Genomic DNA, 16,069 nt, shown 5'->3' with positions numbered 1-16,069 from the left:
GTACGTGTGTTTTGTGTTTTTGTTTTGTTTTTGTGTTTTTTGTTTTGTTTTTGTGTAGCTGTTAGGTCAACTGTCCTGCTGTATTCTGAAGTGTGAAGTAGAAAGTGTGACTGGGGTGGGTTGGGTAGCGGGAGTGATTAGGTAAATGTGGGGAGGGTTTTGCAACTTGTTTTTCTAGCTTGTGATCCCGCCACACGGTATGTATCCACCTACGCATCACCTCTGAAGTGCTGGTACTAAACATGACAAATCCCCAAGGGGCTAATACTAATGACTCCATCCCATGGAGCTTCCGCCATGTTTAATACTAGCACCCTGGCGGAGTGATGCGTAAGTGGATACATACCGGGTAATACTGATGCTGTCTTAGTGATTATGTTTAAACCTGATTTGTCTTAGATTTTTGACTAGCAATATTGACAGAAATATTGACATTTTGATTTTCAAACGAGATAAACTGGAACACTTCACATAGGATGGGAGGGAACTATTCTTTAGAGGACTGGCAGACGACTTTCTACGGAATATCCTGGAAAGATCGGAGGTGCCTCAGAGATACACTTTGGTACTCCGGCAATAGTGTCACAATCTGCACTAGTCTCGGTGAATTGAATCAGCTCAGTTAAAAAATGCAGCCAATACCAAATAAGCTGTTTGTGTTTAATTATTAACAACAACAATGCGAGTGTAGAAAAACAAAAGGCAGAGGTATCTGAGCATATATTATAATAAAAGGCTAACAGAGAACTTCAGAAATAATTGATTCTTAGCTGGTGATAATACATTTTACGCAAAACAAAAAAATCTTACCATGGGATGGTCATTCCAGATGTTTCACTGGTACTCCACAGGCTCTATAGAAAAAAAAAGAAACTGTAGTGAGAAGAGAAAAAGCTTTCATTATATAACTATTTATCACTTTATATATACCTACATACACACACATACATATATATATATATATAATATATATATTATATATAATATATATAATTATATATAATATATATATATATTATATGAAAATATATATATATATATATATATATATATATATATATATATATATATATATATATATATTCATTCATTCATAAATCAACACATTTTGCCTTTAGTGTGGAATATTAGTAACACAAAATATAAAAAAGGGTGGAAGGTTTGTCCATATTCCCCAAAAGCCATATAACGTTAATCGTAAAAAGCATCAACCAAACAATCAAGAAAACATCATCATCCTCTAGTAAGGACTCGAAAATAATTGTCGAAGGGAAAATGATTTTTAATCATGAATGAAGATTCAAATATTGAGAGGGGAGCGCGGGTGGGTTCAAACTGGGATGATCTTATGAATTAAATTAGTTCTGTTTTTAGCAATAGCATGGAACAGAGCCCATTTGCCATCACAGTGTGATATGTTTTATTCATCTTCCATCATTTGGGTTGATTTCCAGGGAAACACTTTAAGTGGAGTCTAGTTTCACCTCTATTGTTTTGAGCCAAGAAAACCTTAGGCTTCTGCCTTTTTGTTTTCCTCACGTGATGTTTCATATATTCTAGTTTGTAGTGGAACAGCTGATCTGTCGTTTTATCTGGTCAACGTTTTTTGTAACACACAAATTAGGTTAGTACAAAATTCAGATACGTACAAAATTCAGATCCTAGAAGAGACGATAATTTTCATTCGTAAAGCTTTTTTTCATGTATTCGTAATATTACGTCACTGCAGTCATTCGTCTTTTAGGCACTAATTTTCAGTTTGCTGTATTCATCGAACTCGTCCCCTGACTCTGTCTTGCTTTGTCAATGGAAATCAATCTGGCAATCAGGAACGGTGCAAGTGTGTTTTAATTTCATATGCAAGTGGATGGGAATTAGCGTCAATCTTTTCTCGACGGCTCATGCTCTCAACTTTGTCTATTTCTACTTTGATGACAACAGATAACTTCATGATGCATCATTCGATAAAGAATTCCTAATTTTTGTGTACCCAAACAAAACACAAACCACCATCAACTGTACATAGCAATGTTTTACCTATTCAGTACACACTATCCAGACTTCAAGTTTTGATCATATAATGAGTTTGATGAAATCCACCTGTTTAAAACTACGGTAATTACAATCTCCATTCTCACCATACGGAGGCAGTGCCGACAGTGCACCTCATGCGGTGGATTGCAAGTATTTCTTAAGGGTCTTTGCAACGTCCCTTTGGCCAGTAGCTGCAACCTCTTTCATTCCCATTGCTGTATCTCGATTCAAATTCTTTCTTTCATCTTACTTCCACTCTTTCCTAACAACTATTTCATAGGGCAACCACGAGGTTTTCTCCTATTACACCTTTCAAACCTCTCCATCAATATCCCATTCAGTGCGGAATGACCTCATGGGTCCCAGTGCTTGGTTTTTGTTCTAAATTCTGTATTCCATCCCACAACCTCGTTTCTGACCAATTTTACAAGTGAATAACACACCAGCTTTTCCCAAGTCGCTAGTTTTCTCACTTGGGATATTTTCCTTTACTTGGTTTAGAAAGGTCCTGTTCAGATAGTTGCTTCAGTCACATTGTCCAACAATTTTTATATTCTACATTTCACCCCTTCTCAATCCCCCTTTCCTCTGGGGCTGAATTTGATTTAAAGGGCATGTCACCCCCTTCTCACCGACACCCCCTATGGTGCCAGTGATGTCTAAAACCAACGGTATCCTTTTCCAGGTAGTAAGTCATATGTACACCAAAATGAGGTATGATAATCCCGTAGTTTATTTAGTTACTACATCTATGTGCAGAACCAGCCCCATTTCATGGATCCCTTTCCACCCCACCTACCCCCTTTGGTGCACTTTGGTGCTGGTGATGTCTTACCCCCATGGTATTTATTTTTCTTTTTTTGAGATAGTAATGTCATATGTATACCAAGTTTGGTTGAAATTGCTCAATGCATTTCAAAGTTATGCAGGAACATAAACACACACATACACATACATACATGCATCTATTTACATATATAATATATGTAGAATAAGACACTGATATAGACTATCAACTGGATGTTGTCCTGGCCGAATGATCTGATGCCTCAGATCTTTCCTGGATAAGTGACCCCCCAAAGGGTTTGAACCCGATATGTATCTACTTTTGCAGCGTGTTTGGTACAAAATAAGAGACTGTAAATATCATTAAGATTATGACCCTCAAGTAAAATTAGTTCTTGATAATGACCCCCGAACTTTGTTTGGGGTCACTACCTAGGAAAGACCCGACTCCTCTCTTTACAATATCCCTCACACTTTGTTAGTGTTTTATACAAGGTCGACATACATTTGTGTAATATACTACATATGATAAGGCGCCCTATGAGGTGAATGTTAGACTAGCGATAATCTATACGCTAAGTCGGTGGTATTGCACTTCCATCTTCAATGGAGTGTCTGGGGTTTTGTAGATCACTTATGAAGTCGGTATTATCTTTACGACGATGTGTTAAACTCATGGTTCGGTGAGGTTCTTGTAGAAAACAACAAGTATAAAAAAAAAATAGTATATTCTTCTGAAGTTTTACATGATGAAGATCAGGTATGATCGTACAAGTCTTCTATACGATAGCTTGATCGCTTCTGCCAATGATGATGGCTAATCCTATTCCTCTACATGATAAAGCTTAGGTAAATAGGTACAGGTCTTCTAATGACGATAGCTAACTCTGTTCTGCCAATGATGATGGCTAATCCTATTCCTCTACATGATAAAGCCTTAGGTAAAGAGGTACAGGTCTTCTAATGACGATAGCTAACTCTCTTCTGCCTGTCTACCATATTTGGTGGCCAGCTGACCAGAAGAACTCTACAACGTCCTACGAAGAAAAAACAGAATAATAAATCATGAAGTCAACGACGACGAAAGCAGCAGATTCTTCAAGCAACCTAGTATCATCATTAGTGAGCGACTTCAGAAAACAACAAGATTCGTCAAGCAATTTAGTATCATCGTTAGTGAATAACTTCAAGAAACAAAAACCGACGTGTCCTTTTCCTACGGCAACGCAAGCTTCGTCTCTCATTAGAATCATTCAAGAAAACATCGTTAGTGACGTTTTCCGGCACTCCAAGAAACAAACCGAACGCGTCTGCAGCATCGGATTTTCAAGGGCTCGAATCATCGAAACAACGCGCACGGGGGGGGGAAACTGAAGCCAAACCAGGTCGTCCGCTAAATAGAGAAGGAGGACCAAGGCCTGTGTCGTTATCGGAACACCGTGACTTCCCACAAAAGCAAGATAAGTACAATTTTTTATTCATTTGGAGTAACTTGAGTGTTTCCTTTGCAGGTCGAATTTCGTTATTCCTGTGGCTGAAGTTACGAGACATTCTTAATAATTACTTACTTTTTTACAGAAATTATCTACATCATTGAGATTTCGCTACTGCGAGCTTTTTATCTTTGAGTGTCTGTTTCCAGAAGTTCTACTGAAATATCATATATCATACTATGTTAATTTTATCATTTTGGGTGATTATTAATCCCTTACGTAACAAATCATATTAAACAGTGAATGTTCGTTTACGCATGTGGACGTCTGTATTTATACGATGCATGGATAGGGTCGTTAAGCACCGTAGTGATTAGAAAACACACAAAAAACAAGTGGAACACCCGTACAAATCTATATAAATTAGAGGTAACACTATTTCGGGTCATGACAATAAATGCTGCTTTGTTGCAAAGTCCCGATCGCAGTTTTAGCCTTGAGTTTTTTTAGTTATATAAAATATCGAACCTCAATGACTCAACTCAACTTTAAAATATGGCTGGATTGCAAGGAATAACATGTCTGTAAAAAAAAACTTTCATCAGGCTAAATGCGCTGACCAGGATCCCTCACTATTTCAAATTTTAGCAAAGAATGAAGTACAAACAGTTAAAATTGTATGCAGTAGTGATAACTTGTCTTATTAGTAATCGCTCAGTTCCTAATAGTTCATCATTCATTGCTTTATACGTAACCAGCAACATAATGCTAAAAACACACAATACGTTGCCGATGGTAATAAAGAGAAGGATCCTAATTATTACAAAAAGAAATAGAAACAGTAGCCCGTTCAGAATCAAACAAGCAAACTCGGTGACTGTGTCACCTAGTCAAGCGGTCAAGGTTAGTTAAATCTGCCGAGTTTTCAAAGCGAAGCAAATTCCACACAATAAGCGACTCTAGCAGAGTGGGGAAAAGCGATGTTGGTTCATACATACCGATATCTTTTTGAACTAAAAAGGATTTTTCCTATGAAACACACGACCGTATAGTAATCAGAGCAGGTTTTCGTTTTGTTTTAATTAATACATTAAGTTATAATAAATACTTGGTGGATTAAGCCCAACTGTACGTGCCGTAAAAATTAGAATACTTGTTTTATTTCTTTAATACACGTAATATCTTGTATTTACGGACTCACCGTCTGTTGTTCGAACTTCCCTAATGAGAAGTCCGGGATAAGCGAGCGTTTACAGATACCTCTATAGTTATAAAAACGTTGATCTGTATGTAGTGTAATTGTAAGATCCATCTAGGGGTATACAAAATTTGATCTTACAATCCTGCAAAATAAGGCGTGTTTATCAAAGGAAAATCCTATAAACCTTCAAACATATTAAAATCCGTTTGAACAAAAATGAGACAGTTAATCAAATAATAACTTGATATAAAGGAACTATAACATTTGTCTCATAAATCGTAACATTGTTCCAAATGACCCAACAGAATTCTCCCACAACCGCAGTCGCACTTTGCACGCAAAAATCTCGAGAAGCATGCACCCTCGAATGTCTGAGTGCGTGTAAAAAGACTTTGCTGGGAAATGAAATTTTAATCCTTCCCGACACTCTGAAATATAACGATTTGCCGCGAACAAAGCCCTAAAAGTATACATATCGTGGATACGGAAGTTATAAATATCGCATTTTTTATTGTTGCTAATTTTTAATCACGCCCAACCAGTCGTGGATGAATCTCTCTGATAATCTATCTAAAGTAATATCCGTAAAGTCATTCAAGCAGAGGAGATTCAGCAGAAATTTTTTTTATCTTTCACCTGAATACCAGGAAGTTTCTCCACTAGCGAGTGATCTCTGGGAGAATAACGGATGTCATTGACAAACAAAATCGGTCTAAGGACAAACATAAAGCTATATAAGTACCTTCGTGTAGAACCCCAATGAAATTTCAAAATAGAGATAAATGACGAAGTTGAAATATGTTAGTAATAGGAGTCATTAGGAAATCAAATAAGCCCATATAATTTTTTCCCTCAAACGTCATGCCATAAAGATCGGACTTGGCGTATCTGCGTAGATTGCTGACGCTTAAACAAGGAAACGACTCCCGATAGTTTCCAGTGCCATTTGTACCGACGACATCTTATCTCTGTTAGGTTAGAATAAATTTTTTTCACCAACTTGGACTTACTTAAAGGCTTTTACCTGATACCATTACCTAAGTGATTGTACCTCATATACCGTTTTCAGCACACTCAGGGGGGACATTATCAATTTTACAATATGCCTCTGGCTTACGTTGCGCCCCAATTACAATATAGTGTTTGAGATTTTTAAGGGATACCCTACATGCTTATATGGTTGATCTTGTAATCTTTTCTAATACCGTTAGAAGTACATTCACATAAAGTAGAGCTAGTGCTACAGAGACAAAGACAAATAATCTCAGAGTAACATATCTAAATGAGAGTTTTTTTAAAACCGAACATGTTTATCTAGGTTTTATGTGTCTGGTCAAGGTCTTAAAAGTAGTCCATGGTAAGGTGTCGGCTATTCATACTTTCAATTTCCGTACTTATTAACGTAAAAGGGGGATACAGCACTTTTGCGCTGTACGTAGGGTATTACAATCGTATGTAAATATGTTAACTCTTCAATCATGACAGCTCCTTTAACAGATCTTACGAAGAAGAGCGTAGATTTATTAATGGTCTGCAAAAGCATCAACAGGCGTTCGATATCTTAAAAAGCGGAATAATGCAGCTTACCTAACTTAAAAATCCCTGATTTAAATAAGGAATTTATTTTTATTGCAACAGACGCCTCAGACCAAGGGGTAAGAGGGGTATTACTTCAGTCATATGATAAACAGTTCTTCCCTATAGCTTTTTATTCACGTAAACTAAAGCCCTCTGAAAGTAAATATGCAGTAATAGGCAAGGAAGGGCTAGGTATCTTTAACACTAGTACATTTTAAGTCATAATCTATGGCTATCCTGATAAAGTCCTTACTGAACATGAGTCCTTTACCGAGTTTTTCAAAGGCTTTAATCACAGTCCAAAGGAACTCGGTGACAAATGATCATTCAGGTCTTTGGAGCCAAGATAAGATATCTACCTGGGGAAAGCAAATATCATAGCTGACGCATTATCCCGCAATCCCCGCACCATACAGCAAAGAACCATTAATTGGACTACAAAGATATAGAAACATCCGTGCCTATTGTTAAAACCGTATCTAAACAAAAGAAAATTCCTTAACCCAAGAGATCGCGAGCATTGAAATATCTGGGTCGGAGCGCAGAACTGTTACAAACTGAACAAAGCAAGCGTCAACAGACATAACCCAAACAATAAACACTTCGAAACGGAAACAGTCAGCGCTAAAAAGCAAAAAACATACACACTTCGAGCAGAAACCTTAAAGCAAAAAGTATATTTAAAGTAGTGTATCAGAATAATGTAATCAAATGTAATATTATTTATGTAGGTCTGTGACGAGGTAAACCCGAAGAACACAGCAGATGACTAATTATTAGGGCTTGTGCCTTGTATGATAAGGCGCCCTATGAGGTAATGTTAGACTAGCGATAATCTATACGCTAAGTCGGTTGGTATTGCACTTCCATCTTCAATGGAGTGTTCTGGGGTTTTTGTAGATCACTTATGAAGTCGGTATTATCTTTACGACGATGTGTTAAACTCATGGTTCGGTGAGGTTCTTGTAGAAAACACAAGGTATAAAAAATAGTATATTCTTCTGAAGTTTTTACATGATGAAGATCAGGTATGATCGTACAAGTCTTCTATGACGATAGCTTGATCGCTTCTGCCAATGATGATGGCTAATCCTATTCCTCTACATGATAAAGCTTAGGTAAAGAGGTACAGGTCTTTCTAATGACGATAGCTAACTCTGTTCTGCCAATGATGATGGCTAATCCTATTCCTCTACATGATAAAGCTTAGGTAAAGAGGTACAGGTCTTCTAATGACGATAGCTAACTCTCTTCTGCCTGTCTACCATCTCTGTTACAAGTTATGAAGGAACAGACAGTAGTTCGAACATATGAACATACTATCAGATGACATAATTTCATACGAACACACAATCGAATGAGACACGCTAGAGATCACGTAGACCGTTTGAATAATAGGTCGGGGTAGTTGTCTCAAGCAGGGAGTTGGGCTAATGTTTATAACAATTGAATGACTACAGGTGACGGCATGTTTATCTTAGCCTACATACTTATGGTATACGTCATCTTTAGCGTCTCTAGTCTGATCACCATTCCTGCAAGCAATCTGGTTGACCTCTTAGTTTTAGACTTTTATATATATGGACTAACATTCCATATTTTTATTATGTAAACACTTACACATATGTATATGCCAAGTTTAGTGACAGATTTGTATATATATATATATATATATATATATAGATATAGATATAGAATATAGATATCTATATCTATATCTATATCTATATCTATCTATATCTATCTATATCTATATCTATATATATCTGTCTATGTCTATGTCTATGTCTATGTCTATGCTATGTCTATATCTATATATATATATATATATATATTTTATACTAGTTGACCACTGCCTAGGAAAACTCTGAGGTGGCAACCAATGAACTCACTCTCTCTCACTCACTCTTACTCTCTTTATTTCCCCTCAATCTCTCCCTTTCCTGTTAACATAGTCGCTTCAGTTACATTGCCCAACATTTTTGACATTTTATATCTAACCACTTCTCACCCCCATTCCTATTGGGGCTGAACTTGGACTTGAAGGGCAAAGGTAGTGTCTCCGTTAGTTCCAGCAACCTCAAAAACTATGGATTGGAACCTAATATCCATCATTTTTTAAATTTTATTTTTCATCCATTCTCACACACCCCACCCCCTTTTCCTATCAGGGCTGAACTTGGACTTAAAGGGCATAGGAAGTGTCACTATTCATCTCAGCGACCCTGAAAACTATAAATTACGACACTAATGCCTGTTGTTTTCAGTTATTATTATGTCATTTCCTTCCCACCCTCCATTCCTATTGTGGCTGAACTTCGACTTGAAGGCCATGGGAGTGTCACTATTCATCTCTGCAACCTCAAAAACTATGGATTAGTCACTATTATTTGTCATTTTCTCACCCCCTGCCTATCAGGTTTGAACTGGACTTACATGGCATTAGGAGGGTCACTACTCATCATCATAGTGACCTCTAAAACTATGGAGTAGACACTGATATCTGTCATTTTAGGTATTTTTGTCACCCCCTTCCTACCCCTTTCCAACTCCCTCTCTATTGAGGCTGAACGTGGAATTGAAGGGCATCGGGAGTGTCACTATTCATCTCTGCGACCTCAAAAACCATGGATTAGACACTAATATCTGTCGTTTTCAGTTATTTTTACTTATCACCCTTTCCCACCCCACGCCACACACAATAGCCTTTGGTGCCAGTGATGTCTTACCCCAACAGCATTCTTTCCCAGACGCTAAATCATACATACATCCATTTTTTGTATGCATAGATATATAATGTCATGTCTCAATCAATAACTAAATTTGATGACCAATACACAAGGATGAATCTCTTAAGTGGGAGAAGGACACCCATCGTTGGGTCTTTTAACATAAAGCTGCTATATACTTCAAGAGCATATTTTTCATAACTACGGGATCCTAACAAAGAAATACACTGACTATTTTCAATTCCAAGTAGGTTACGAATTTTCTCTTTATCATTGTTTAGAGTTGAATGCTTTGATGATTATAATTTTCTTCAGACATGTACTATATATTTTAATTTTCTCATTCTATGTAAACTTTGCTCAATCAGATGATAATTATCTGTTGGCATAAAGGTGGTTGAAGTCTTAATGCCAGGCAATTTATATATCGCCCATGCTTACCAAATGGGCAATTTCGTTTTTGCAAAAGTGTTCCACAATTTTGTTCTTAAAGAACTGCAGCTGATGGCAAAGAGATTAACACCTACAAACTAATAGTTATGTAGCTGCCAGACCTCCCAGTGTAGTTAGGTTCCCAAAAGTATGCTGATAAACATATATTTTCTTAGCAATACCTTTTTTTTCAATCAGAGATGATATAAACAATTAAGGGGGACGGTTTCAGAAGTCATCTATTAAAATGCTAGTTGGGTACCTTTGCTTAATCTAACATCATACCAGCAAGGACCCTTGATCAAAGTGGGGTAAGGGGATGATTTTTTCTGGAACAATTATCATTTATCCAGATTATGTACATGTCCTCTAAAGGCCGATTCCACTTACGAATACCTTCTGATAATGCCCATAGTCTCCGTTACTTCGGAGAGCTGGACAAAATTCTTTTGGTATACTTTTAATATTTTCTGGAATCCTGGAACTTACATAAAAGTACGTGTGAGGAGAATCACGTTCACTGCTGTGGATTGTTAGATTCCTGACAATGAGATGCAACGGAAATTAAAGACGCTTTTTTGTCATCCAAACTCAACACGCTATTGCGCAGGTAGAGCTAATGTTTACAGAGATAAAAGTCAGAAGAGTTCAGTTCATGACAAAATAATTGACATTACTGACCCACATTCCTGCCCTTTAAATTTTCATACAACCTACTGACAAAGTCCCTTAAGGTTAAATATAACTTGACTCGGAGTTATGGTATTAGCTCCTGTCTCAATGTGGCATCTTGTGTGCCATTACCCAGGCCATAAACTCTAGCACAATTCCTCCTTTTGCGGAGATAGAATTCTCCTTATATCCCATGAAAGGTTGACACTAAACTTGCACATCGAAACGACGAATTTGCATCCTTCTTAAATCCCTGTGTGTGTGTGTGTGTGTGTGTGATATATGCATTATAAAGGTAATCAAAACAATCACGAGTAGAAAACAAATACATTGCTGACTCACATGGGGCCGTAACCCAGGTCTTTTAATTGCAAGACGAGGGCGCTACCAACTGAATCACACAAGTCAAAAAAGTAGTTGGAACTTACTATGAGATTCAGAGCCTTTGTCCCGGTGTTCTTCCGAAATAACTTTTTTCTGTGCATATGACAAAGATAATACTAAGCCATAGTATACTTTACATCCCTACCTAATTTTCGGCAGTATTCATTATAAAGTATATTCATAAGAGCAAAATAAAGCAGCCGAAGCCATTGGCGGAACACCACTGTATGGGTTCAAAGTTACACGTGACGTAAGATATGACGTCCTGGCCCATCCCACAAGGTGGTGACGACAACAGCTGTCTCTGAAATTCTGAATGAATATTCGCACCTGTCAAAGGTACGAATATTCAAGAATGGTGGCTATGATAAATCATTGCCCCAGTATAATCCAATCTAATCCTATGCAACTGTCTATTTATTACAATGATCGTCACCGTCATATTAGGAAAAATATTAAAGGAGTTACGACGAATTCCAAAGTTTTCTTGACTTTGTTAATCTATTTATTATTGTATAATTTTTCAATAGAGAAATAGTGATAGAAAGTAATTTCTCGGATCACTTGTGGAAACCCTTTTTTTTAAGGATTCCAGTACTCGACCTCATGGCATAAATCCTATATAGATTACCACTACTACTACCACCACTACTACATAGTGTAAACAAGGAGTATTGGTTTTATTTTATTGTTGCCAGTTGGAGACTTTTTCACGAATAGCCAATTATCCATCGCGATGGAGGCAAATTAATGACGTCATAAGTTACGTCATTATAACTTCGAAAGCCGTTCCTCTGAGTTTGCTGGCGATGTCAAGAAGAAGTCGGTGTAACTCTTATAATTACCAGAATTATGCAACTTTCTTAATAGAGAATACAGCCAAAAATTAGGTAAGGGTGTAAGATATCCTGTGACAAGTGTCACCTTTGTCATGCACATTGATAAAATTTTATTCCGGAAAAACACCGGGACACCGGCTGTGAATCTCACAGTAGGTACCACTGAACATACCTAAGGCTTTTACCCGAGCAGGATTCCTGCCTAGCATAAGAGAGGGTTCATATTTACTAAGAACGGATAATTCAAGATAAATACTGTCAGTGCAGTATTACTTCGGTTACAACTAATTTCACTCATAGGGCCACTGCCTTTCTATGAAAGACCTGGGTTCGATCCTGACGTGTCAGAAATTTATATATATATATATATATATATATATATATATATATATATATATATATATTAATTGTATATCCACAATGGTCCCGTGGATGAAGTACGTGTAACTAGGTATAAAACAAGTCCACCCAGAGAGAGAGAGAGAGAGAGAGAGAGAGAGAGAGAGACGTTTACGTCAAATTGCCTAACAGTTGTTTTGTCTTTGCTAAGTATGAAATCTCCTCAGCCTTTACCTACATGTTTTGATATGATAACAAAAATGACATTTTTTCGAATACCCACAAATGTTTATATATGGTAACAATAAAGGTAATACAATCGAATTAACTACTGGTGGACGGTCAACAGCAAGATGACTAAATGGAATGAAAACTGGAAGGAAATCTACTTACCCAGTTTTCTGCTGACGTCATCCCAGTTGCTCCTCAAGGCAGAGAGAAAGAAGTCCGGATTCTTTCACTTTTCTGAAAATAACGTAAACACGAGTTTCACTGCCTGTGTATTTTTCAAAGTTCCTTCACCTTGCAAGGCAATTCAACGAAAGAACTTGTCTATCTACCATTGCAACAACATTCAATTCTGCTTTAATCCTACGGCAATCCTTTCGTTCAACAAACTTATTTCTCAGCAGATTTGCAGTCACTCCTGAAGCAAAGCGTATATGAGAAGACCATTTCGTATGACCGATGAGTTCTGATTTTCCCGCCGCCAATTCCTTATCACATACTTCGCAAGGCGCCTTTCTGTCGTGCATTCCACTGGATAGCCATCCTAAAACCCAGCTCTCCTTATCACATTCCATCCTATATCTTTGGGCACGGGAACCTTTTTCAGTGGCTTTAGGTATGATTACAAAAATCCAAATACAACGTCTGTGTAATTAATAATAAAGCTCCTCTCACAAGCCTCATCAGGAACTGGCTAGACTGAAACTAAACCGATTCAAAGTCACAAGTCATTGATATAGTGGGGTGTTTGATATTTCATCTTGTTTCCTGATAAAATATTGAAGAAAAGCATTTACAAGGGAAACAAATAAGTGAAATTTCCTCCCTACACTCCCCCACAATCACAAAGATCATTTTCCCCGTAGGTTTCCCGTACCCATTACAGACACCAGATTTTCCTACGGTAGGGGAATCCCCCTACCGTGGCAACAGTTTGTCGATCGCTCATACAAGCAGAGTATTTGTGGATAACTGACCGCAAACAAAAGTCAAGTCGAGCTGTACTTCCATTAAACAGTGTGTCAACGCCGATCACACAATCAAATTTCACTTAACCCGTTTAGGCAAACTGGGTAGGGCAAACAGTTAAAATGTCCCATTAGATCCATTTTGAAATACTTGACTAGAGAAGAAACATTTGAAAACTATGACAACGCTGAACACTCAGACACAACTTTAAAGTGAATCGGTTGTAAACTTATTTATTGATAATAATATATATACTGAGCCGCACACTCTACAACGAACAATTTGGTATCTTGTTCTAGAGAACGAATGGATTACCACTAACAAACTTTCGTAGCACAAGATCGAACCGTAATTTGTGAATCTCCTTATTCACATGATAGCGGAAGACTATAACTTAATTTAATCGTCACGACGACAAGACAAAGAAAGACTGGAACTTCGAAAGGCCATGCGAAAATTACCTTGTGTACTAACTTCACGATACGTCACACTGCATCAATTAACGAAATATATCGTTCGATCCTATTTTTTTCTTCTTTTTGCTCTCTCTCTTTCTATATACTATATATATTATATATATATATATATATATATATATATATATATATATATATATATATATATATATATTATATATATATAATATATATATATATATATATATTGTTTGGGATTTTTCATAATACGGAAAATAGAATCATCTAAAATAAAAAGTAAAATATAAAACTGCAAGCATATTGTTTGTTTTACGCAGGCTTTTAAGGGTTCCGTCCGAATCATAATGAATATTTAATTTTGTTTAGATACGGACATTTTACCAACTGTATTATCAGTATCACCTGTATAATGAGATTTCAGTTTAGAATAATATTATTTAACGTAAATAAAACATAAGTGGTTAAAGTTTGTCATGCATATATATATATATATATATATATATATATATATATATATATATATATATATATATATATATATTATATATATATATATATTTATATATATATATATATATATATATATATATATATATATATATATATATATAGAAAGATGAGAGAGAAAAAGAGAGAAAAAAATAGGATCCGAACGATATATTTCGTTGTCATATGTTCAAAGATTTTTCCGCCAAAAAAAGAATGTTATTTTGAGTTGGAAAATAGGATAATTATGAAAAATATAATTTATTTTAACTTCCTTTCTTAGACTAATGGACTTCTCTTTATGAATTCACAGGGGGTTAAATGCCCTGATGGAATAGGGTTCGGTTGGCACGCCTGCAAGTCGAATGTTCATGAACGCAGTTTTGGATGCGAGATAAACTTCTGAATCTTACTTATGCAAAACAAAATAATGGACATCCACAAGGTGAAGTGGTAATTTATGATAAGGAAAATGATGAAACAGCTTTAACCCCATTTTAACCATTTTTTTGGTTCCAGTTTGCTTTTGCACTTAGTTTGGCCCTTAATTAATGCAAATACCCTAAGTTGTCACTGGCTTTTATGACAACTTGAATGTTTGGTAAGTGCGGTTCATGAATGTTAAGTTTATTATAGTTTTTCGTGTTCACAATTACTTAATATTTTCAATTAAATTCGGGAGATTTACCTAGCTAGGAAAGAAAATGAATGGTAGCTAAATGCTGAAGAGCTAAGAACCAATTATAGCGCTCTGACTTCCGCCCTATCACGCTCATTCATAACATTATGCTATCCAGTGGAAATAAAAAGCTACTGAAATTATATAATATATATATATATATATATATATATATATATATATATATATATTAGATTGTTAAGTAAATTCATTAAAATTTTAATTATAAGTTGTTAATACTTATCCAACCCTTTTGATTTTTTTTTGTTTTTTAGTTTTAAGGTTTATAATAAGCTAGCGTCGTTTTCGTATATTTAAGCTTTTTCTTAGTTTGATGAACTCTGTAAGGGAGTCATATGAATAGGCAGTTTTTGCTTTGGGGTTTACCACCTTCTCCCCCGTATTAGTGAAACCACTGATTTACCTTATTAACGATCGTTGTTTTTTCTCTCCTATGAGCTGTGTTGACTCGAGTGGAAGGCTTGATCGTAAGGATGGTGATACGTGACAGAGTTAGTTCGAGTTCCTCCTCACAGCCTGACGCTTTGCCACCTTAATTCTTGGTCACTTCTAGAGTTTTTGGATTACAGCCTCTTTATTTCTTCATGCCTTTTGTGTGTGGTTCGCTGGTGTTTGTCCACCCGCGGCATTTCATCAGCCACGCCCCTTCCCTCGTTCGTCGGAAGGATTCCGAACGAGTTGGCCCGTATTTACTGTGAACGGTGCGGTTTGGTGGCATGCGAGATCGTTGACGTCCCGGATTCTCGGAGCTACCACCCTCTGTGTTCCCGTGTATTTTGGGGGTTGTCTGCAGGCATGCAGTGGTATTTTTGGGTTGCCTGC

This window comes from Macrobrachium nipponense, chromosome 12 (genome assembly GCF_015104395.2).
Source record: "Macrobrachium nipponense isolate FS-2020 chromosome 12, ASM1510439v2, whole genome shotgun sequence".
NCBI lineage: Eukaryota > Metazoa > Arthropoda > Malacostraca > Decapoda > Palaemonidae > Macrobrachium > Macrobrachium nipponense.
Note: the sequence above shows the minus strand (reverse complement) of the source record.